Source organism: Oryctolagus cuniculus, chromosome 1 (genome assembly GCF_964237555.1).
Source record: "Oryctolagus cuniculus chromosome 1, mOryCun1.1, whole genome shotgun sequence".
Taxonomy (NCBI): Eukaryota; Metazoa; Chordata; class Mammalia; order Lagomorpha; family Leporidae; genus Oryctolagus; species Oryctolagus cuniculus.
The window spans coordinates 184,816,479-184,841,323 of NC_091432.1; the positions used below are offsets into that span (position 1 = coordinate 184,816,479).

General features: G+C 42.5%; 1 long non-coding RNA gene and 1 pseudogene across 1 annotated transcript; one reads left to right on the forward strand and one right to left on the reverse strand.

Moving 5' to 3' along the window:
* On the reverse strand, positions 1–23,457 carry LOC138844444 (uncharacterized). Its single transcript, XR_011380292.1, has 7 exons — positions 22,129–23,457; positions 21,263–21,452; positions 12,256–12,382; positions 6,903–7,004; positions 5,411–5,488; positions 4,365–4,728; positions 1–2,174 (listed from the first exon to the last, which is right to left on the reverse strand). It is a non-coding gene; the product is annotated as an uncharacterized lncRNA (long non-coding RNA).
* LOC100352629 (heterogeneous nuclear ribonucleoprotein C pseudogene) lies at positions 12,361–13,448 on the forward strand (annotated as a pseudogene).
* Positions 23,458–24,845: the final 1,388 nt, after the last annotated feature.

Consider the following 24,845-nt stretch of genomic DNA (forward strand, 5'->3'; position numbering starts at 1 on the left):
GGTCTTCCTTTGCCATTGGTTCACCCTCCAATGGCCGCTGAGGCCGGCGCGCTGTGGCCAGCGCACCAAGCTGATCCAAAGCCAGGAGCTAGGTGCTTCTCCTGGTATCCCATGGGGTGCAGGGCCCAAGCACTTGGGCCATCCTCCACTGCACTCCCTGGCCACAGCAGAGAGCTGGCCTGGAAGAGGGACAACCGGGACAGAACCCGGCGCCCCGACCTGGACTAGAACCTGGTGTGCCAGCGCCGCAGGCAGAGGATTAGCCTATTGAGCCGCAGCGCCGGCCCAGAGTGAGGTTTTAACAGTGTCATTTGAGAGCCTACAAAACCCTGGATGATTTAATTACCATTTTTTACCTTTTGCTAAAATACTTTCTTTATTTTTAAAGTTTTGTTTATTTATATTTGAAAGACAGAATGGGAGAAGAGAAAGAGAGATGCTTCCATCTACTGGCCCACTCCCCAAATGCCTACAACAGTGAGGGCTGAGCCAGGATAAAGCCAGAACTCCATCTGAGTCTTCCACATGGATAGCAGGGACCCAAGTATCTGAGCCCTTACCTGATACCTCCCTAGATGTAGCATGAATTTGAAACCAGGCATTTTGATATGGGATGAGAGTGTCCAAAATTGTTATTTAACTACTGTGCCACAATATTCAACCCTTGCCAATGTACTTTTACTTGTAAGTAAGTTCTGGATAGATGGCATGAGAAAAAGTCAGATGATTTGACTAGAAGGGAGATTATTCATTTTCCTTGAGTTTACTGTCAGTTTCAGACATTCCTAAAGAAAATGAATTTTTAGTGAGTCAAGAAATTGATACTCTTTCTGCAGACCATCCACATCCCAGAAATGATAGAACTGTGAACATAGTCAATATCTCAACATTTCTTCAAAAAATATGTCAAAGTAGGCACAGAGTGACTTACCCAAGCCTCATTGCTCTCATCCACAGATAAACACATTCTTTGGAAGTAGTGTTTGCAATTTTAAACATTCCAGGCCAGGTGTACAGAGAAAATCTAGTTGCTTTATTCTCTCTGTATCCTATTGGATTTTCCTTACTACCTAGAAGAAGCAAGGCACTATACTCACAAACCTCATCAATTTCATCTTGTACAATATTTAGTCTCGGTAAATGCTCAGCCTCTTTTAGTTGAAATGCTCAGACATTTGAAAGTCCATTTTTCCCCAGTAACTCTCCAACAAGGCCCTTGAATATATAGGAACAGGGTCTTACATGACCTCATGATACCCTCTCAGAATATTGTCCTTGAATTAACACCTTGTGTTGTCTTCATTTTCTTCAGAGGAGGGGCTGCTGTGGGCTTCCTGGTGGCTCAGGCACCATGAGGTGGGACTGGTTCTGCCATTCAGTTTGCAGCCTAGTATGTCTTGCCTCACTAAGGGCCGCACTGGTACCGACACCTCCTAGGACTAAGACTAAGAATGTTCTTTATGTATATTTGTGTCTTGATCCAGGCTACTCTGTTGCCTTGTTCAGGCTCAATGGTAGACCCACTTTCCACATTTGCAGATCTCAGGATCTGCAAAAGATACACAGGAATCTCTGGGTTCCCCATTTGGCTTCCTTGCTATGTTCTTCCAATAAGATGAGCCATTTCCCTAGGCAATGGTGGAAGCAGATGCCAGTAAGGCAAAATTCTACAAAGCTGATGTGGGGGATACAAGAGTCTTTTTTTAAGATTTTTTTATTTATTTGCAAGGCAGAGTTATAGACAGAAAGAGAGGTCTTCCACCTGCTAGTTCACTCCCTAAATGGCCGCAAAGGCCAGAGCTGCGCCGATCTGAAACCAGGAGCCAAGAGCTTCTTCTGAGTCTCCCACGCGGGCGCAGGGGCCCAGGGACTTGGGCCATCTTCTACTGCTTTCCCAGGCTATAGCAAAGAGCTAGATGGGTATAGGAGCAACTGGGACATGAACCGGCACCCACAGGGGATACTGGTGCTGCAGGTGGAGCCTTAGTCCAGTACACTGGCCAGGATACAAAAGTCTTGTACTCAGTCTTCTCATTGTTCTTTCTTTCCTTCTTGTAAGAACACAAAAGTCTTACATTTTATCTTCTTGTTTTTTCTGTTTTCTTCTAACATCTCTAAGGCTAGAGTGTGTAGATTGCTAGTTTTCAAAGTCAAACACAATGTGTTTCAGCATCCTATAAGGAAAAATGAGACAAACTTAAAACTATTTCTGTTTTAATGTTATAACCTTGTATTTTCCTTTTTTATTTTTTAACTCATTAAACTCAAGTGTAATGCTCAGGTAGAGATGTAAATCTTTCTACTTCAGAATGTAAAATAATGTAAGAGACTATGTCCTGATGGAAGGGAGATGTTACAGAAAAGCCTTTTCTGAAAGCCTTTGTCCCAGATAGTGCCCTGATATTTTTCACAGAGAATTATCTGGAAATATAAATGCTATCTTAATTACTGCTCAGTGAAAAACCATGAAGGGATAGAGGAAGCAGTGGCCCTTATGGGGAGACTCTTTCCACTGATATTTTTAAGATTTGTGTGCATATGGTGATTTTTCCAAAAAGCAGATTGATTTTTACTTGATTCTAATTCTCAGCAACCAATTTGGTTCCTTATTGTTGGCAACTCAGGTGGATTGCTTCCACAGCTGCCATCCGCCTCTACTTTGGTTTGCATTTGGGTGATGAAATTTGTACTAAGACTGGTGATTTTTATGAGTATGATCACATTGCCATTCCTTTAGCCAAAAAATAAAAGCCTTGGCGGGAAACTCTATTTTTGTGGCAGCGAATAAGGCATTCTATGGTCTGGGAATGCTGACCTTGGCAGTAGCATTCTGCCCATGGAAGAAAATTTAAATCTGCAATACATCTCTATTCCAAGAGGACCTAGATCTGTCTTCTCCTCCTTGGAATATAGGCTGGCTATTTCCCCCAGGAATCATGGTATATCAGGACTCATTGTGGTCCTCTGTGCCACAGCAATGGCCACTGTCAGATCAGCCTTGGTGATTTGATTTCCATGATGTTGAGCTCAAATGTAGTCATATTTCTACCATTATGAAAGTGTTATGGTTCCTCCTTATGGTTTTGAATGTGTAGTCCAAAGTCCTAAACTTATTTCCTTTTTATAAGCTCTCTAACACAATCAGATAACATACTGGATTATCTTTGTGATCAGCATTGTACATAGCAATCAGGTACAACTGCTACTTGATCATTCAAAGCTTTGCTCTCCATAAGGTCATGATCTCATACCTACACCAACATTAATTTGAAAGTCTTAACACCACTGCTTGTCTCCCAATACCAGGGTACAATTTCTATCTAGCAAGAAAAGTTATTTATGTGTTTATAATATATTTGAGCATCCCTCATTTCAAAATTCCCTCCAGAAAGTCTGTTTCCTGAGCATTCTCTTGATTCCAAGCACTGTATCAGTTCGGGTCTTAACAACTGAACACAGGCACAGAGCAGGGCAGAGAATGTGAATGAGAATGTGAATGACGGAGCTGACAGGTAGATCAATAAACAGGACACTCAACAAGGGCCAATAACCTACAACTTATTTGTATTAATATTTATATTGAATATTTTCTTATTGGTTCTGATAGTCTTTCTTGAAGATATTCACATGATTCTTCCTTTCTAACTTGTTTCACTTACCCACAGTTCTAGCTTTTGGCCTTTATTGATCTTGTGACAATCTGATTGAATGCCTGGCCTCACCACCAGATTAATAGCCCAATAGAGAGACCACTGCAGAAGTCCTCAACTGCAGAAGTCCTCAGTGTGAGCATTCTTGACCACAGGAGTTATGCACTCAAGAGTTGTTTATTTTAGGTTCCAGGACAAACTTGACACAGACTCCTTATCCCCTTGTTCTCTTAAAATTGTTTTTCTATCACATGGGATGTTGGTTGGCCCAACATGATGGAGCTGACATAATGGGTATCAGGAGAGTCAGGAAAATATAGGGGGAAACTTGTCAAGGAAGAAAAAGCATAAAACCTTCTGCCAGATCTTTGATTTGTTGGAAACTCAGACCTACCACCATAAGCTTTTGTCGTCAAAGCAAACTGAGTGGTGCTAAGAAATCTTTGACATGTGTAAATTGGCAGCTAAGTTTCTTCTGATTCAGCAGCAATTTCTTAAGATTCTTGGCATGTTTGGTAGAGGTTATGAAACACAAAAGCTCCTGTCTCTTTTAAGACAGAATAGGTCCTGTTTGGTGATTGTGATAATTTAGCAGTCATTAGTCACAACTGGCAGCTCAGGAACTAAGTAGGGGGATGGGGCTTGCACAGCCCAGGTGTTCCCATAAAGCTAACAGAAAGACTTCAGGTTAGGGAAATCGTGATTCTCCCTTACCCATATGCCATTGCCTTGTAAGCGATGGTTTCTTCTTGACTCCTGTTGATCTCAATTAGGTACCCAGTGTTTTAACACCACTTCAAACTCATAGCATTAGTGATCAGTTGATTTGCTTAGTAAAAAAGAACTTAGTTTTCATAGACAGGAATATGGCTCAGACTCCTTAAAATTTCAGTTTCTGTCTTTCATGATCCTGATTAAGGCCACAAATTCAATCAAGTCACACATGCATTGCAAGGATGGAGCAACAGAGTAGAGATGGACTAGTGCAATTCCTTCAAAAAGTGTTCCTGAGTATCTTACATGTTCTGCTCTGGAACACCATACAGGACATTATCACAATCATCTCTAGCCAAATTTCCTGTAGAAGGAAGAGGAAAGCAGCTTTAAACTCTGATTTTAACACAAAATAAATATGGTAGGCCCCTTCCCCTCTTATTCATGGTTTTGTTTTCCATTATTTTAATTATCAGAATCAACTATGGTCTGAAAATATTAAATGAAAAGTTGAAGAAGTAAACAATTCATAAATTTTAAATTGAGTGTCATTTTAAGTAATGTGATGAAATCTCACTCAATCCCACATCAGGAAGTGAATCATCCCATTATGCAGTATAACCACACTATACCACTACCAACTTATTACTCAGTAGTCTATGCATAGGAAATATCTGTAATATATAGATATAGATATAGATATAGATATATAGGTTTGATATTATCCACAGTTTCAAGCATCACTGAGTATCCTGGAACATTGCAGGTAAGGGAGGTCTACAATGTTCATTTGAAGCATCTTCATTATCGTGAGAATGTAAGTCTTGCCTGGAATGCATTCAATTTCACCAACATTTGTTGAGGGTCTACTATGTGTCCAACACTATGTGTCCAATACTACTATGTGTCCAACACTAATACTGCATTGTAGCAGTAGCAACAAACATAAATAAAAAAAATCACAAAATCCTTGCCTTCACAAAACCTATTTTTTCTACATTTTAAAAAGTGTTTTTAAACATTGTATTAAAATACAGTGTACATACCAACAAATGTACATAAGTAAACAGATGAATGAGTTTTTGTGGTCATCTAGTGGCACTCATAACCAACACCCATGAAGCCTATATTTCAGAGAAAAGAGACAGATATTTAAAATTATAACAAACATGGCCGGCGCCGCGGCTCAATAGGCTAATCCTCCGCCTAGCGGCGCCGGCACACCGGGTTCTAGTCCCGGTCGGGGCGCTGGATTCTGTCCCGGTTGCCCCTCTTCCAGGCCAGCTCTCTGCTGTGGCCAGGGAGTGCAGTGGAGGATGGCCAAGTGCTTGGGCCCTGCACCCCATGGGAGACCAGGAGAAGCACCTGGCTCCTGGCTCCTGGCTCCTGCCATCAGATCAGCGTGGTGCGCCGGCCGCAGCGCGCCGGCCGCGGCGGCCATTGGAGGGTGAACCAACGGCAAAGGAAGACCTTTCTCTCTGTCTCTCTCTCTCTCACTGTCCACTCTGCCTGTCAAAAAAAAAAAAAATTATAACAAACATGTAAAGTATATAAAATGACCAAAATATTGGAGAGAAATCAAGTAGGACGGAGGGCATAAGGAAAGCAGGCAGAAATAAATACTTTGGTCAAGGTTTGACTTCACAGAAAAGAAGTCAACATTTGAGCAAGAATCTGAAGCAGGTGAAGGTGAGAATCCCATGGAGATCAGGAGAAGCCAATGCAGAAATGGGCTATCAAAGGGAAAGAGGAGTCATAGTGTGGGCTATGTGTCACCATGAGGGCTTTGTGTTTTACCCTCTATGATGTTAAAAACCACTGGAGGATTTAGAACTCACTGGTGACTCTTTTCAAAATATGTTTTAGGATCATTCTGTTAAAATTGCTCTAGCTGCCTCGTTGAAACTGACTGCAAAGAAGCAAAAGGAGAGGCAGAGAATCCAATAAGGAAGCCATTGTAGTGATCCAAATGAGAGGTGATGGTGGCTTGGGCAATGGAGAAGCAATGAAAGTACAGAGATGGTCAGATTTCTAATATATTTTGCAGCTAAGACTGACAGATTTTGCTGATGGGTAAGGACTGTGGTGGGAAAGAGTAAAAGGAGCTGAGCTGCATCCCAATGATTTTGGACTGAGCAACTGGATGGCCGAGTCTAATGTGTAAGTAGAATCACCTGGCCAATAAATCAAAGCAGATACAAGATGGATTGTTTATTCTCACATGCCAAAAGATGCTAATATGTGGCTATTTTCTTATGTCTATCATCAATAAGCATGCATTAACTATTGGGATGCGACATTCAAAGGACAAGATAAAGTCTGCACTGTTTCAAAACAGCAAATAGTGTTCCATTCTTGTTCGCTGGGAATTTGCATTACCCTCAGTCAGCCTGCGGTTGAGATTGGCAGGGAGAATGCTACTGTGTTTTCTGAGCCTTAATGTGGGCTTTTGCCTATACTAAGAATCTAGAGCTATGAAAGAGAAAAGGCAAACACGCATGTGTGAGCAGAAACGAAATAACATAACACAATACTTACTCGAGGGATTAATGTCAGAATAAGTTGAATCATGTTATAAAGTTGTTTTGTCTTTCAGAGTGTATTTTTCTTTCTTCCCCATAAATTTTGGCACTTTCTGCTCTAAAAAGATGGGCAAGGTAACAAAAATTTAGGAAAAAGTAATAAAATCTATAAATTGTGTTATCCATTATTCCAATGATTAGACTACATTTTCCAAAAGCAATCCCAGAATTTAATTCTACTTTTAAGGAAACACAAAACTCTGGGAATGTCAAGGAAATAGCATGGTTTTCTGTACTGTTATCCCCTCAATCAGTACCTTGCTGTGGGCATCTGCTACAGCAGTTTTTAAATCATGTGAAAGAAGTTTTGAGAAATGGAAAAAATGCAGGCTCCAAAATCCATCAGATTCAGAGTGTAATCATGGAGAAGTAAGTTAAGCCCTTTAAACCTCAATTTCTGTGAAAGATAATACTGGATAATGTTGCTGTAATAATACTGAACTTATGACAGAGAATTCCTAACAGGGTTACTGTGAGCTCCAATCAATAAATATAAAATGTGCAAAAATATGGATTTAACAGGAACAATCATCACTGCCATCATTTTCAGTAGATATAGAAGCAGAACCTCAGTAAGCATTACAACAATTCTAAAGAAATGGGATTTTGAGATTTACCCAAGTTGATAATAAAAATTCTTTATTGTAAAATGAGGTCTGACTTCTAAGAACAAATGAGTGAACATTATTCCATTTCTCCTTGGGGTTCTCCCATTTTTTTCTGACCAAGGTGGGCTGTTGTATGTATCCCAAACATGATCTCTCTGTATTTCATTTGCTAGATCATGAATCCAAACAACATAGAAATTTATTGACACTAATTATTCTTCAAGTTCTTGAATTTGATGTCAAAACACAATATCACAAAGAAAATAAGCATATTATTCTGATACACAAGAGAAAAAGTTTCAAAACTCTATTCTTCTCTAGTGAGAGAGAATAAGAGAGAGAAAGTATGGTGGATACTGTTGTAACCTCTCAGTACGCTTCCCCTGCATTCTTCAGATTCAGCCACCTCACTTGATTGTAGGGTTTGGCACATATAGACTAGTTAGACTTCTCTAGAATTTTTCAAAAGTTCAAAAAAATTAGTGAAAGTCTATTTTTAGGCTAAAACTAAAACTAAAAAGAGTGTGAGTTAGAGAGCTCACACTCACTGTATAGACTAATGGCGCTCAAAAGTGTAATCCCTGAACCATCAGCATTAGATCACCTGAAAGTTTATTAAGAATGTAAATTCTTAGGCCTCACCCCCAAACCTACTGAATCAGACACTCTAGAAGAGAATCCAGGGATATGTTTAACTAAGCCTTTCACTAAGCTTTGAAAGCCACTGCTATATCTTTTCATTGGAGAATTTAGGACCTTTACATTCAAGATTGTTATTGATAAGTAATGACTTAGTCCTGTCATCTCTCCGTGAATGTTCCAATTGTTTGCTTTGAATTTCCTCTGTACTTTTACTATGAGATTTTCTGCCTTCTCATTCTTTCATAATGATGACTATCTTTCTCTATTTCTGTGTGTAGCACACAGAAATAGTTAATACTTAATCCTAAAGTATTATTTGTAAGGCTGAAGAAGTGGTGACAGATTCTTTCAATTTCTGTTTGCTTTAGAAGATCTTTATTTTAGCTTCATTTATAAATGAAAATTTTTCTGAATACAATATTCTGGGTTGATAGCTTTTTTTTTTTCTTTCAGGACTTGGGACTATGCTCTCCATTCTCTTCTAGCCTGTAGGATTTCTGAAGAGAAATCAGCTGTCAGTCTAACTGAGACCTTTGAAGGTAATCTCCTGTTTCTCTTGTGCACATTTTAGAATACTATGATTAATAGTGTATTAAGCCTGTGACTATAGAGTGGCTTGAAATTATGCCTTTGCAAAATTTAAAGAAGAAAAAGGAAAGGAGGGAGAGGGATTGAGGGAGGGAGAGGAGGAGAGAGGAAAGTATGATTGTCTTCTTGCAACTCTACCTGTGAAATACATGAAATCTCTTTTCTTTATATTAATAAAAATTTTTAAAATTATTCAAACCTAAAAAAGGAAAAATAAAACCCCTGCTGTGTGCTAATCTCAATACATGAGTCTTGGGGCTGGTGCTGTGGCACAGTGGGTTAACGCCCTGGCCTGGAGTGCCGGCATCCCATATGGGCGCCGGTTCAAGACCCGGCTGCTCCACTTCCAATCCAGCTCTCTGCTATGGCCTGGGAAAGCAGTGGAAGATGCTAGGTCCCCTGCACCCACATGGGAGACCCAGAAGAAGCTCCTGGCTCCTGGCTTCGGATCGGCTCAGCTCCAGCCGTTGTAGCCATCTGGGGAGTGAACCAGCAGATGGAAGACCTCTCTCTCTTTCTCTTTCTCTCTCTCTCTCTCTCTGCCTCTCCTCTCTCTGTGTAACTCTGACTTTCAAATAAATAAATAAATCTTTAAAAAATATACATGAGTCTTTAAGCATATGAAATCCTCTGCTGGAAAAAAAAAGGAGCCTGTGGCACATGTAAATTATGTTGTTATACCATAAGAGTCCTGGACTACTTGCATTCTATGTGATTTATTAAAGAAAAAAGAGAAATGTTTTCAGTGTGTATTAATTTCTGATTTAAAAGAACTTTAGATTTATACACTAAAATATAATATTTGCTTGTCCTAAACCTCCACCTACCCAATTCACCCCTCACAACTGAATTTGTTTCAAATTAAGATCTTGCCTACATTTATAACTGCTGCACAGAATCCAGGAAAGTATAGCCTACATGAGGAATTTGAATCCAAACTCTCAAGCAAATGTCTCTCTGCACTGTAACTTTTAATCCAGAGGCCATAAAACAGCTATTTTTAATAATAGTTCATACATTAGAAGTCCCAAGAGGTGTGTGGGAAGCCTACGTGTTTGTTCCTGAATCCTCAAGTTCGAGTGTTCAAACAGTTGGTTAAGGCATGCTGAGAGACAAAAGGGGATAGCGAGGACTATGGCCAACTGAATTATGCCTACATGCTATTAATTCAGAGATGTTAAATTCAAAAATTGTGAAAACATTGTGCAGGCCAAATAAAGCACATCAATACCTGAATCCAAGTTATGGGTCCTAGTTTATTAATTTGGTTTTTCCCTATTGCATTTCAGTAGTTGCAAACTTGTTAACTCAGGGGTAGAATGAACCCAGACAATTACAGAAGCAATAAAGGATTGCTCTATGTAAAACATGGCTGTTTCTTACCCAAGTTAGTCCTTTCTAAGAAACAGCCTAAAAATCTGAAGACAAATTTCTCCTCTTCCTCCTTAAAAATTTTCATTTAGTTGAGAGGGTGGAGAGATGGAGGCAGGGAGAGGAAGAGAGAGAAAAAAAGAAGACAAGATGAGACAAGAGTTCTTCCATCCTCCAGTTCACTCTCTAAATGGCTGCAGCAGCCAGGGCTGGGACAAGCTGAAACCAGGAGTTCAGAACTCAATTTGCATCTCCCAAGTGGATCACAGAGGCCCAACTACTTGAACCATCATCTGCTGCCTCCCAGGGTACACGTAAGCAGAAAGCTGGAATCAGAAGCAGACCTGGGACTCAAACGCAGCCCTGAAATGTAGGATGTGAGTGTCTTAACCACTGCCCCAGATGCCCTCCTGTGGGGAGCAACTCGGACTAGACTGTTACTGGAATTAAGACTTATTCTATGCATCTGCTCTCCCACAATATGGTGCTGGGAGAGGAGGAAACAGCCTCTACACAGCTGCCTCCAGTTCAACCAATGAACTGTAGGACTTGCTCCTGATTGGAGGAGAGCAGCGTACTCGGCATGTGGGTAGCAGAGCATGGATTGGTGGAGAGGACTATAAAGGAGGAGAGAGACAACATGCACCAGGAACATCTATCTGAAGGAACACCTGTGCAGCCCCCGAGAGAGCCGGCCGGCGGTGTGCCGCTCCCCTGCGGAAGTGGGGAAAGTGGCAGGGGGAACCGCCCTTCCACGGAGGTGGAAGGGTCGGTAGCCAACCCGGGAAGAACCAGCAGCAAACCCAGGGAGGGCCGAGCAGACAAAAGAACAGCGCAGGGTCCTGTGTCGTTCCTCCACGAAGACGGGGAGCGACACCCTCCCTTTCTTCTTTTTAAAAGTCTCATTGAGATAAAATTCACATACCATATGTTATAGGCTGAGCTGTGCCTCCACACCAAGTTTATATACTGAAATCCTAAACCCCAGGGAGTCAGACATAATCATGTTTGTAGGGAGGATCTTTACACAACTGATTGTAAAATGAAGTCATAAGAGTGAGCACTCAAGGGCTGGCACTACGCCGTAGTGGGTAAAGCTGCTCTCTGCAGTGCCAGCATCCCATATGGGTGCCAGTTCAAGACCCAGCTACTCCACTTTAGATCCAGCCCTCTGCTATGGCCTGGGAAAGCAATAGAAGATGGCCCAAGTCCTTGGGCCCCTGCACCCATTCAGGAATCCTGGAAGAAGCTCCTGGCTCCTGGTTTCAGATGGGCCCATTTGGCCATTGTGGCCATTTGGGGAGTCAACCAGCAGATGGAAGATTCTCTCTCTCTCTCTCTCTCCTTCTCTCCCTCTGTAACTCTGCCTTTCGTATAAATAAATAAATCTTGAAAAAAAAAAAAAGAGAGTGAGCACTCATCCAAGGTGACTTCTGTCCTTACAAAAAGAGGAAATGTGAACCAAGATGTGTAAAGGGAAGGGGTTGTGAAGACACAGGAATATCACCTCCAATTAGCCAAGGAGAAGAGCCTGGAACAGACACTTCCCTCAGTCCTCAGAAGAAAGCAATCATTCAGCTCCTTGATCTCCAAATTTTAGTCTCCACAGCTGTGAGAAAATTAATTTCTGTTGCCTAAACTCCTCTCCTCAGTTTGTAGGACTTTGTTACAGCAGCCTTAGTAAGCTAATAATCCATCATCCAAAATATCCATTTAAAGTATGCAACTTAATGGCTTTTAGAACAGTCTCAAAGTATGTTCAATCATCACCACAGTCAATTTTGGAACATTTTCATCACCGCAAAAGAAAGCCTGTATCCTTTGGCTCTCAACATCCTATCACCCTATTATTATTCATTTTTTGCCTCTAAAGATTTACCTATTCTGGAATTTCTGTGAAAATAGAATCATAGAAAGTGTGGTATTTTATGACTGACTTCTTTCACTTAGCATGCTCTCAAGGCGCATTATTGTTGTGGCATGTTATCAGTAACACATTCCTTTTTATGGTTGTTTACTACTTTTTTTTTTATTTGAAAGACAGAGTTACAGATTTTCGTGTGGAGATGAAGACTGTGTGATTGTGGCCTTGTTGCCTACCTGGAGCAGCGGTGGGCCTCTCCGTGTAGAACTCGGGAGTGGGAGATTCAGAATCGAATCTCTTCTCCCTCCCCCTCCTGTGAGATTTTTTTGATCTTCAGCTACATTTTTCGGCTTTGTGAAGAACCTAGCATCAAACACAATGGCAAGCAATGTTACCAACAAGACAGATTCTCGTTCCATGAACTCCCGTGTATTCATTGGGAATCTCAACACTCTTGTGAGCAAGAAGTCTGATGTAGAGGCAATCTTCTCGAAGTATGGCAGAATTGCGGGCTGCTCTGTTCATACGGGCTTTGCCTTTGTTCAGTATGTTAATGAGAGAAATGCCTGAGCTGCAGTAGCAGGAGAAGATGGCAGAATGATTGCTGGCCAGGTTTTAGACATTAATCTGGCTGCAGAGCCAAAAGTGAACTGAGGAAAAGCAGGTGTGAAATGACCTGCAGCGGAGATGTACGGGTCAGTACCAGAACACCCTTCTCCGTTCCCTCTACTCAGCTCCTCTTTTGACTTGCACTATGATTTTCAATGGGATTATTATGACAGGGTGTACAGCTACCCAGCATGAGTTCCTCCTCCTCCTCCTATTGTTCGGGCTGTAGAGCCCTCTAAACGCCAGCGTGTATCAGGAAACACCTCAAGAAGGGGGAAAAATGGCTTCAGTTCTAAGAGTGGACAACAAAGATCTTCTTCCAAGTCTGGAAAGTTGAAAGGAGATGACCTCCAGGCCTTCAGAAGGAGTTGACCCAGATAAAACAAAAAGTGGATTCTCTGCTGGAAAGCCTGGAAAAAAATTGAAAGGGAGCAGAGCAAACACGGAGTAGAGATGAAGAATGATTAAGTCAGAAGAGGAGCAGAGCAGCAGCTCCCTGAAGAAAGATGAGACGAATGTGAGGAGGGAGTGTGAGGAGGGTGCAGATGACTCTGCTGAGGAGGGGGACCCGCTGGATGATGATGATAATGAAGATGGGGGGATGACCAGCTGAAGCTGATCAAGGATGATGAAAAAGGCTGAGGAAGGAGAGGATGACAGAGACAGCACCAATGGCGAGGATGACTCTTAAGCACATAGTGAGGTTTAGGATCCTTATCCCATTATTTCTTCACCTAGGCACTTGTGTAAGATCAAAATTTTCACCAGATCCTCTCCCCTAGTATCTTCAGCACATGCTCACTCTTCACCCCATGCTTGTCCTTCCCATGATCATTAATTCATAATGCCCTGCGCTTAGTCCCATTTTCACTCCTTTGATGCTCCTAGTAGTTTTGTTAAGTCTTGCCCTGTAATTTTTGCTTTTAATTTTGATACCTCTTTATGACTTAACAATAAAAAGGATGTCTGGTTTTTATCATCTGTCTCCAAAATAATCTCTTGTTAATGCAGGGAGTACAGTTCTTCCCATTCATGAGCTCAGTAGTTGCTTCCCTACGTGCAAAAGCCATCTCATTTAGTTGAGTAGCACCTGGGAGTGGCTTTGCGTTAGAAGAGGTAGAAGTGTTTATGTTCTGTGGGGAGCAATCCGGACTGGACTAAGTTACTGGAATTAAGACTTATTCTATGCATCTGCTCTCCCACAATATGGCGCTGGGAAAGAAGAAAACAGCTTCTACACAGCTGCCTCCAGTTCAACCAATAAACAGCAGGACCTGCTCCTGATTGGAGGAGAGCAGCGTGCTCGGCGTGTGGGCAGCCGAGTTGGGATTGGCAGAGGAGGACTATAAAGGAAGAGAGAGACGGCATGCACGAGGAACATCTAAGGGGAACATCTAAGGGGAACACCTGTGCAGCCCCCAGAGAGCCGGCCGGCGGTGTGCCGCTCCCCCGCGCAAGTGGGGAATGTGGCAGGGGGAACCGCCCTTCCACGGAGGTGGAAGGGATGGTAGCCAACCCGGGAAGAACCAGCAGCAAACCCGGGGAGGGCCAAGCAGACGAAAGAACAGCGCAGGGTCCTGTGTCGTTCCTCCGCGAAGAGGGGGAGCGACATAATGGTGCTGTGACTCGGATAGAAAACCTGACTCGGATAGGAAACGTGACTCGGATAGGAAACCTAGGACGGATAGGAAACCTAGGAGGGAAGAAGTGGAAAATACCGGAGAGAGAAACTAGCAAAGAGCCTAGGTGCCAGAAGAAGCTATTGAAAGCCTAGGCATAGACTTGGATATGGATTGTGGGAAAGAAGTTAGGATTTGAAAGCGAAAGTGAAAGCTTTCATAGACTCGGATGCGGACTATGGCGGGGAAGCTAGGAGATTGAAAGCGAAAGTGAAACCTGGAGGAGGCTTGGACTCGGATACGGACTGTGGGGAGAAGCCAGGAGAAATGAGAGGAATATTGTTGGAAGAAAATTTAAGGAAACATACCGGGTAGAGAAAAATGTTAGGGAGGATGAAGCCGCGAGTGCAGGCCAAGGCGGAAACATAAGCCACCTTGGAATTCTTCAAGTCACCCCGGGGAGCAAGAGGCGAAGATCTGGAACCAGAGGCAGAGACGTGGGCCGCCAGGTTGAAATTCGCCAGGTTAGTCCGGGGAACTTGGACTGAATGCCGGTGGTGGCGGAAACATTCGCGGAAGCCGCTGCGTGCAGAGAGAGCACGGGGCGTGAATAGATAGGGAACGCGGGGCTGGCGCGAGGCCGTGGTGTGAGCGCGAAGCGCGTGGAGACCGCGGAGCGTGCGCGCGAAGCCGAGCCGCACAGAGCCGGGAGCCCACCGGCGGGGCGAGGCGCCGGGAAGCCGCACAGAGCCGTGAAGCTGCCGCGGGGCGAGGTGCCGAGAAGCAGCCTCGGGGCGAGCGCCGCCGGGAAGCCGCAGGGATAAGAGAAACAGAAGTTTAGAAGTAAAATGAGAGAAATAGGAATGCTGGAAGATAGAAGTAAAATGGGAGAAATAGGAATGCCCGGAGATAGAGAAATAGAGAAATAGAAAGGCCTCCCCTCAACATGGCAATGAGAAAGCTTGGATTCGGTCTGCCTGATTAAGTGAGGCGATGAGCACCTGCAGGCGGCTAGCAGCTTATGCGCCGCAGGTCACCGAAGACAGGCACGAATTAACATCAGTAAGGCCTCCCCACAATACAGCAATTAGGAGGCTTGGATTCGGTCTGCCTGATTAAGGCGGTAAGCACCAGCAAGCAGCTCGACCAGAGTATGAGCTGCAGGTCACCGAAGATAGGCACGAACCAACACTAATAAGTCTCCCCCACAATACGGCAATGAGAAGGCTTGGATTCGGTTTGCCTGATTGTTAGGGCTTGTAAGCCCCTGTGGGCAGAACAGAGCATGCGCTGCAGGGCACTGAATACAGGCACGCATCAGCACCTAAAAACCTCCTCACAACATGGCGAAGAGAGGACCCGGATTCGGTTTGCCTGATTGATAGGACTTGTAAGAACCTGTGGCAACTCTAGCAAGCAGAGCAGAGTGTGTGCTACGGGGCACCGAAGACAGGCGCGTATCAACACCAAAAATAAAAAGAAAGGGGGATCTGTGGGGAGCAATCCGGACTGGACTAAGTTACTGGAATTAAGACTTATTCTATGCATCTGCTCTCCCACAATATGGCGCTGGGAGAGAAGAAAACAGCTTCTACACAGCTGCCTCCAGTTCAACCAATAAACAGCAGGACCTGCTCCTGATTGGAGAAGAGCAGCGTGCTCGGCGTGTGGGCAGCCGAGTTGGGATTGGCAGAGGAGGACTATAAAGGAAGAGAGAGACGGCATGCACGAGGAACATCTAAGGGGAACATCTAAGGGGAACACCTGTGCAGCCCCCAGAGAGCCGGCCGGCGGTGTGCCGCTCCCCCGCGCAAGTGGGGAATGTGGCAGGGGGAACCGCCCTTCCACGGAGGTGGAAGGGATGGTAGCCAACCCGGGAAGAACCAGCAGCAAACCCGGGGAGGGCCGAGTAGACGAAAGAACAGCGCAGGGTCCTGTGTCGTTCCTCCACGAAGACGGGGAGCGACATAATGGTGCCGTGACTCGGATATGAAGCCTAGGCAGGGTTTAGTGTCGTTCCTCCATGAAGAGGGGGAGCGACATAATGGTGCCGTGACTCAGATATGAAGCCTAGGCAGGGTTTAGTGTCGTTCCTCCACGAAGAGGGGGAGCGACAGTGTTCTACTCCACATAGGAGTGCTGTGTGGGGCTGTTCAACACAACTGTAACAATGTATTTTTGTGAATGAGAGTTGGCATGTCAAATGCATCCTCTAAAAAAAGTAGTGTAATAGTCTTAATATTTGTTTTCTAACGTTCATACTGTGGATTATTTCTGTGAACAGCCTGATGTTGGGACCCTTTTTTCAAAATAAACAAGTCCTTATTAAACCAGGAATTTGGAGGGAAAAAAGAAAGACAGAGTTACAGAGAGAGGTAGAGACAGAGAGACAGGTCTTCCAACGGCTGGTTCACTCCCCAAATGGCTGAGATGGTCAGAGCTGGGCCAATTCAAAGCCAGGTGCCAGGAGCTTCTTCCAGGTCTCCCACATGGGTACAGGGGCCCAAGCATTTGGGCCATCTTCCATTGCTTTCCCAGGCCTTAAGCAGAGAGCTGGATTGGAAGAGGAACAGCCAGGACACCAACCAGCACCCACATGGGGTGCTGGTGCTACAGGCAGAGGCTTAGCCACTACACCACAGCATTGGCCCGGTTACTATTCCATTTCATGGGCGTAGCACATACACTTTAGTCCATTCATCAGTTGATGGACACTTGAGTCGTTTTCACCTTTTGGGTGTTATGAATAATGCTGCTATAGACATTTACAGAGAAAATTTCATTATAAAGAGAAAACCCTTCGGGCTGGTGCCGTGGCTCACTTGGTTAATCCTCCACCTGCAGTGCTGGCATCCCATATGGGGCCGGTTCTAGTCCTGGCTGCTCCTCTTCCAGTCCAGCTCTCTGCTGTGGCCTAGGAAGGCAGTGGAGGATGGCCCAAGGGCTTGGGCCCCTGCACCTGCATGGGAGACCGTGAGAAAGCACCTGGCTCCTGGCTTTGCATCGGCGTAGTTCTGGCTGTAGCGGCCATTTCGGGGGTGAACGAATGGAAGGAATACCTTTCTCTGTCTCTCTCTCACTGTCTATAACTCTACCTGTCAAATAAATTAAAAGAGAGAGAGAGAGAGAAAACCTCTTCCAAATGTACATAGAGATGAAAACTCCTCATTCCTTGGAGTTGATTTATAGCACATTTCCAACTTTCTTATTTTCCAGTGGGTCCTCCCATCATTCTTACTTTAAAAAATCTATCATAGTCCATTCTCACAGGCTGATCCATGGTCTATTTGTCCAATAACTGCAAAGCACTGAGTTTACTGAAGGATATATGAGGACCCTGAGGGGAGAAGGAAAGTGTCATCATGAAAGTGGCATCAGCCCCACTATAAAGCCCAGGTTGGGAAAAGACACGTAGGTGAGTGGGTGGGTGAGTGTGGCTGGGAAGCAGAAAAGGGCTCCCTAGATGTGAAAGGGCTGGCCAAATCATGCTAGGTCTGAGTGTAGTGGCTAAAACTCTACCAGGAAAGGACAGGTATTTGAGTTGGGTGCAGTACACCCTGCCAATTAGCTCCTCAGGCTGTTCTGTAGTACTCACAGAAAACTGTGACAATAGAACACACTGTTTTACCATTAGTTGTAATATGAGCCAATAAGGGGTGGGAAAGTCACAGGAATCTTAATAGTTACTAAATTATATCATGAAGCACTTGCAAATAGCAGTTTATGAATACATTGATGGAGCAGGTCTCCAAGATCTTTTTTTTTAAAGATATATTTTGCTTATTTGGAAGTCAGAGTTAGAGAGAGAGATGGAGAGGAAGAGAGAGAGAGAGAGATAAAGAGAGGATCTTTCATCTGCTGGTTCACTCCCCAAATGACCACAATGGCTAGAGCTGGACGAAGCCAAAGCCAGGAGCTAGGAGCTTCATCCAGGTCTTTCATGTGGGTACAGGGGCCCAAGGACTTGGACCATCTTCTTCTGCTTTCGGGGAGGATTAGCAGGGAGCCGGATCAGAAGTGGAACAGCCAGGACTTGAACCTGTGTCCTTTTTTAAACCAAAGGATTCCTCTCAGTTTTCTGGCATGAGAATGCAATTTTTAAAATGAGAGCATTCTTATGTTAATAATATATAGCTTGGAGTTTACATTGTATCTCTGTAGGACCTTTGTACCAACAATAATGTTAAAACATTGGTTCAGCAATTTGCTATGGGCCAGACATTCTGAATGTTGGAGATGCTGTGGTGAAGTAAGATGGATATGGTTCCTGCTCTCACGCTGTTCCAGACAAGGTTGTTCACTTATTGTGGTTTACTAAATTGTTCCTGACACATCTACTGGAAATTCCAGTCCTGTAGAATCTGGTTAGATAAATAATGTGCCTCTTAATCCATTTAACATTCGAGATTCTTAAATAACAGTGTAATGACCTATGCACCTGTATGTGCTAGACACTATACTAAGCACAGCAAGTTCACAAATGATCAAAATATATGATCCTTGCCTTTAAGACACTAACTATCTAGGATATGCATATACATGTTCATTTACCATATACATGATGGGTGATTTTATAATAGAGAGATAAAAATTATAGGAGCACAGAAGTCATCCATTTTTTTCAAATATGATTGGTGGTTGTACAGAGGCAAGGGGTAGAGGAGTTTTCACAAAGAAAGTAGGGGTTGAACTAGAGTTTAAGAATTTAAATTTAACTATCTGGGCAAATAGTAAAGGAAATAAAGGGAATATTAGTTGGAGAGAACAGCCTGAGGAATGACCCCAAGCATGGAATTGGCATTTGGAGAGATGGCAAGTACATAGACATTCTATCTAATTTTATCTGTCACAACCCAAGGAGGAAAGGCTCAGACCCAAAGACTTCTTTGGTTAAACATTTCAGTGGAAAGTTAAGATCAGTCTGTCATTTCTCATTTGAACACCAGGAAAGTCTCTAAGCACATCAAAGTATGCACAGGTTTCTGGGGCTTATCATATATTAAACCTGAATTCCTATAAAAGCAAAGGACAGTTTTAATAGGCAAGTAATGTTGATTGATAATGTCCCACAATGTCAACATTAAGCAAAAACAAAAGCTTATGAACTACAGTCTGTGCTGTAGCAAAACTGACATTGAGTAGTCCACCAATTTACTGTGCATGACTTCAACTTGGATATAACAGGCAGCACTCTCAGTGTGAACCTCTGTAAGCTGGATTACTGCAGATCAAAGACAGTCTGTGCTTTGACCTGATGGAGGTAGCACTGCATAGTTATTGATTAGATCCGAAATCAGATTGCCTTGGTTCTAAATCCTATCTCTTCTACTTATTATTCTTACCCTTTCCGAACAACACAAAGTCACTTGGCTTCAGTTATTTTATCTGAAAAATGTAGATAAGGATTGTACTTGCTTTTAGGGGTTGTTGTCAGGCTGCCATCAAGGCACAGCAGGTAAAGCTCCCACCTGCAACCCCAGCAACCCATATGGCACCCATTCGAGTTCCAGTTGCTCCACTTCCAATCCAGCAGATGAAAGATATCACTCTCTCTCTAACTCTGCTTTTCAAATAAATAAAATATTTCAAAAAGGGGGGAATAAATAAAATAAATAAATGTTAAATAAAATAATGCATAAAGTATTCAGTATGGCATACATATGGTATTGGCATATGGGAGATGTTACTGTGGAGTAGTGGTAAAGAATCTAAGCTTCCTTCCATCCTCGTTGACATTTCAACCTTGTCTCTGTTGGATCTTTGTCAGTTATTTTAGTTCCTAAACCTCAGGTCCCTCATCTTTCATGTGATAATAGCATAGTCATTGTGAAGACTGAATAAGAAATTAGGGGATAAGTATTTGGCCAAGCAATTAAAATGCCTGAATTCTGTGTCTGGTGCCTGGACTCAATTCCAAATTCCAGCTCCCAATCCCAGTTTCCTGCTAATGTATATCCTGGGAGGCAGCAGGTGATAGCTCAAGTATTTGAGTTCCAACAACCCATGTGGAAGACAGATTTCATTCCCAGGTCCTGGCTTTGGCCAAACCCAGTTCTAGCTGTTGCAGGCATTTTAAGAGTGAACCAACAGATGAAAGTTCTCTCTATCTACTTGTGTGTGTATCTGTCTGTATATGTTCCTCTCTATTTCTCTTCCTCATGAATAAATTAAAATTATTAATAAATTAATAAAACTACTACTCAAAAATAAAATAAATCATATTTTAAAATAAATGAATAAGAAAGTGTATATATAATGTGACCACCACAATATCTGACACATTCAAAAAGGCAGCTCTATTATTATCATATTGTTCATACTAAGGAAAATTTAAGTTTTATCAGTAATCAAAATTTCTAAGCTTTAAAAATTTAATTTTGGGTGTAAATTGACTTGGAATACATTCTTAACATTTAATAAGAGCCTGAGGTTCTCTATCGCACAGTGAAAATCATCAAAGGATTAAAAATTTCATGGAGAGCATCAGCTTGCTTGCAATATTAACATCTCTATTTTACTATTTAGCTTTTGTAAATTTAATATCATTTAGAGGCTGTCATTGTGGCATAACATGTAAAGCTGCCACCTGCGATGCCAGCATCCTATATAGGTGCTATTCAAGACTCAGCTGCTCTACTTCCAATCCAGCTCCCTGCTAATATGCCTGGGAATTAAGTGGAAGATGGTACAAGTGCTTGGGCTCCTCCATCCACATAGGAGACCCAGAAAAAAAGCTCCAGACTCCTGGCTTTAGCCTGACTCAGCCATAGCTGTTGAGGCCATTCGAAGAGTGAACCAGTGAATGAAAGATCTCTCTGTGTAACTCTTTCAAATTCATAAATAAATATTTTTTAAATATTTAATATCATTTAACATACATGTTCATTGTGGGGAAGTGTTGGAGTTGGGTTACCTGGTAAGCAGACCTTGAGATGTAGTAAGGAATGTAAAAGTCTTATTTATCATTAATTAGGAAGTAAAATGAAGGAAAGAAGGCAGGATTGGGCAGGATTACCTTCAGTTTCCATCAGGTTCAAGGAGCACTCCAAAGCATGATTTTCTCAGTAGTCATCATGAGCTTGGTGGAAAGGGCTGGATTTTTTGTCCTGGTCTTGTTCAGTTATAGGCCGTAACAACGCTGAGAAGCATATAACCTTAGCCATCTCCATCTTGCTTCATCATTTTCCACAACACTCCAAAGTATACTATCATCATGGAAACAGAGGTGAATTGTGAAGAAAATAATATTTGAAACTTTTTAGCTAATGGAATGCATGATTGCCAGTGAGTCCATTCTCGAATGGACATGTGAATAGTACATGTCTGTGTCTGCTACAAGATTTTATGACACAACAATAGCAATAATTTACTGTTTATGAGCTCCTCACATTTTCTTCACTTCACCTGTCCCTGGATGGCAGCCACATTCTCAGTAAAGAGCCCCAATAACTTCCAACTTCCCCTCATCTTCGACTGCTTCAGTGTCCATCAAACCCATTAAGGCAGGAACTGCAGCAGCTCTGATGTTCATTGCAGCCAAGCAAACCAATGGAGGCTCCTTCCCTGCATCCTTCTAAACTCAGACGAAACCCATGCCATAGGACATAGGATCAGGGTAGGTAAGCTAACTTGCTGGAAGTAAAGGAGAGCGAATACTCCCATGCTCTGAACTTTGATCAATGAAAAGCAGAAGATAAGAAGAACCAGGCAAAGAAGTGCTTTGTGCTTTCTCCTCTCAATGGACTGTCCCCGGACACAGTGGTTCCACTCAGTATATATGGATAAAACCCAACAAGACCGAGCACTCATCTGTGTTTTCTTGTGACATTATGGCCAGCTCAAAAACATACTACCTTCCATTTGCTTTCCCTCTATCCCTACCTCATTTGCCTTTGTTCTTCTGTCCTGCTTCTCTGAAATCACCATTCCAAGTAACTGCATTTTAGCATACCAGCTTAAGCTTCAAGCTCATTTCCTGGGAGCTGGGCTAAGAAAACAGTTAACAGTTATTCAGTCCTTACCACATGCCCACCACTGTTCTAGAAGTTTTAAGTATATTCTTATTGGATTCTCAAAATAACCCAGTTGCATAGGTATCCTTAGAATGATCATTTCTGTTTCAAACCTTAAGAACCTAGGCACAGAAATATCAAGCATCATTTACTAGTAACTAGCAGGTGTAGGATTTGAACACAATGTGACTCTGGAGTTCAGGCCCCATTCTATTTATGCAATTCAGTTTTGTTCTTGCATCTGTATTAAATACACAACATGATGCAATTCCACTGGCAAGAAAGCTGCCACATATCATCCAAGGAAAGATCAGCTGAGCCAGACATAATAAGAGAAATGCTTATCTAATTAGAAAATTTGAACCACGTGAAGAAAGATCAACTAGAGGTGAGAACTTTGAAGGAATAATTACAAGGCCTGTATGCTCTCTGGGTTTCTCAGTTTAGCTAACCATTAAAGTTGGGATAAATTACATGACTCCTCTAAACCTCACTTTTCCCAACTACAATACAAGTGTATAACTTAATTTCTAAACTGCTGCTCACATGACGTTTAAAAGAACTGAATATGTCACATCTAGGAAAACATTTCTAAATTACTACTCTCTTAATAAGTAATTCTACTAACAAAGGACTTGCTAATTTTAACATTACTAAAATTTATAGCAATTTATCATACTGCCCCAAAAAAAGTCTTAAGGAAACTTTTGAAGATTCTAGGCTATAATATAACATAAATTTAAAATTATCAACAACAACAACAAAAAAGGGAATAGAAAAGTTGCAAAACCAGACAGAGCTAGGGACAAGCTTGGTGCACAGCATAAATGCTGTCCTTGCTAACGGCATAGCACATGTTTTGTTCTTTGTGTTCTGGCAGCCAACACAGGGACGGAAGCACCTTCAGCTGCTAGATTCCTCGTATGCTCAAACTGAAAATTAACCAGTTATGTAAATATTTCTGAAACTGATAGCAGAGAGAAATTTCTCCATTGGTCTCCATTGGAAAATATTACAAAGGCAATGAATAATATCCTCAATAATATTCTAGTCCTTGTGTATTTTCTGATCAGTATAGGCTAATGACAAGACACCAGAGTATGATTGTATAAAATCAACCTGAGAAGAGCATTTTAGCTCAATCCTGGGTTAGCTTTTAAAATCCTTAGATAAACAGACAAAACAGAACCCAACAACCAGTAATAACAATAACAAAAATCTTAATGGGTAACCTGTTCTGTTTTTAAGATTTATTTATTTATTTGAAAGTCAGTTACACAGAGAGAGGAGAGGCAGAGACAGAGAGGTCTTCCATCTGCTGGTTCATTCCCCAATTGGCCACAATGACCAGAGCTGCGCTGATCTGAAGCCAGGAGCCAGGAGCTTTCTCTGGGTCTCCCATGCAGGTGCAGGGGCCCAAGGACTTGGCAGTGGCTTTACCCACTATAGCACATCTGGCCCCTAATCTGTTCTTTAAAAAAAAAAAAAAAAAGATTTATTTTGTCTATTTGAAAGACAGAGTTACAGAGAGAGGTAGAAAGAGAGAGAGAGGCCTTCCATCCACTGGTTCACTCCCAGATGGTTGCAACGGCCGGAGCTCCGCCAATCCGAAGCCAGGATCCAGGAGCTTCTTCTGGGTCTCCCACTTGGGTGCATGGGCCCAAGGACTTGGGCCACCTTCTACTGCTTTCCCAGGCCATAGCAGAGAGCTGTATCGGAAGAGAAGCAGCCAGGACTAGAACTGGAGCCCTTATGGGATGCCGGTGCTTAAGGCCAGGGCATTAACCCACAGCGCTGGCCCCCCTAATCTGTTCTTTATTCAACAATATTTATTGAGTAATTACTCCATGATCCAGGCACTGAAAATACTTCAGTGAACAAAACATAAAAGTCTCAGCTTTCATGGATTATCATTCTAGGCAAGAAGACAGACAATAACAAATAGAAAGGATAAATATTTGGTACTGGTAAATGCTGTGAAGAAAAATAAAGCAGGATAGAAACACAGGACAAGCGTTAAAAACAATTAAGGGGGCAGTGTGTAATTTTATGTAATAAATACCCAGAACCCTTTAGGGACTGAATTATTAGGAAGCATTCATGTTCATTGGGGTTATTATTGGTTTGTTTTCTGTGAGTAGCTTTTAATCAGTAACTTTATGTAAAATATATAAAATTGAGTATTCATACTTATTGTCAAAGGGAAAATTACATTGGACAAACTTAAACTGATAAGGAAAAAGTTTATTTAAGGCCAGCACAATTGAGGCAGAGAGACCTGAACTCAACTCTGCTGAAACAAAAGGTAGAAGGGAATCTGGGGTGGAGATGGACTATTGGAAGGCTGGAGAGAATGCTGGGGTGCAGGAGCAGGTTGGTCAGTGGGATGCATCATGCACATCAAGTTTGCAAATACCCCTCTAGGGTTAGGCCTTCTGTGTTTGCTAATTCACATCCTTGGAGTTAGTCTCCCACCCACCCACAGGGCATGGAAGTTAGAGGCTCTTTCCTGGATTCCAGGTCTTTAAGGCATCCTGCATTGTAAAACTGCAAAGAAGCTTTTAAAAATATTTGCATCTCAAAGAG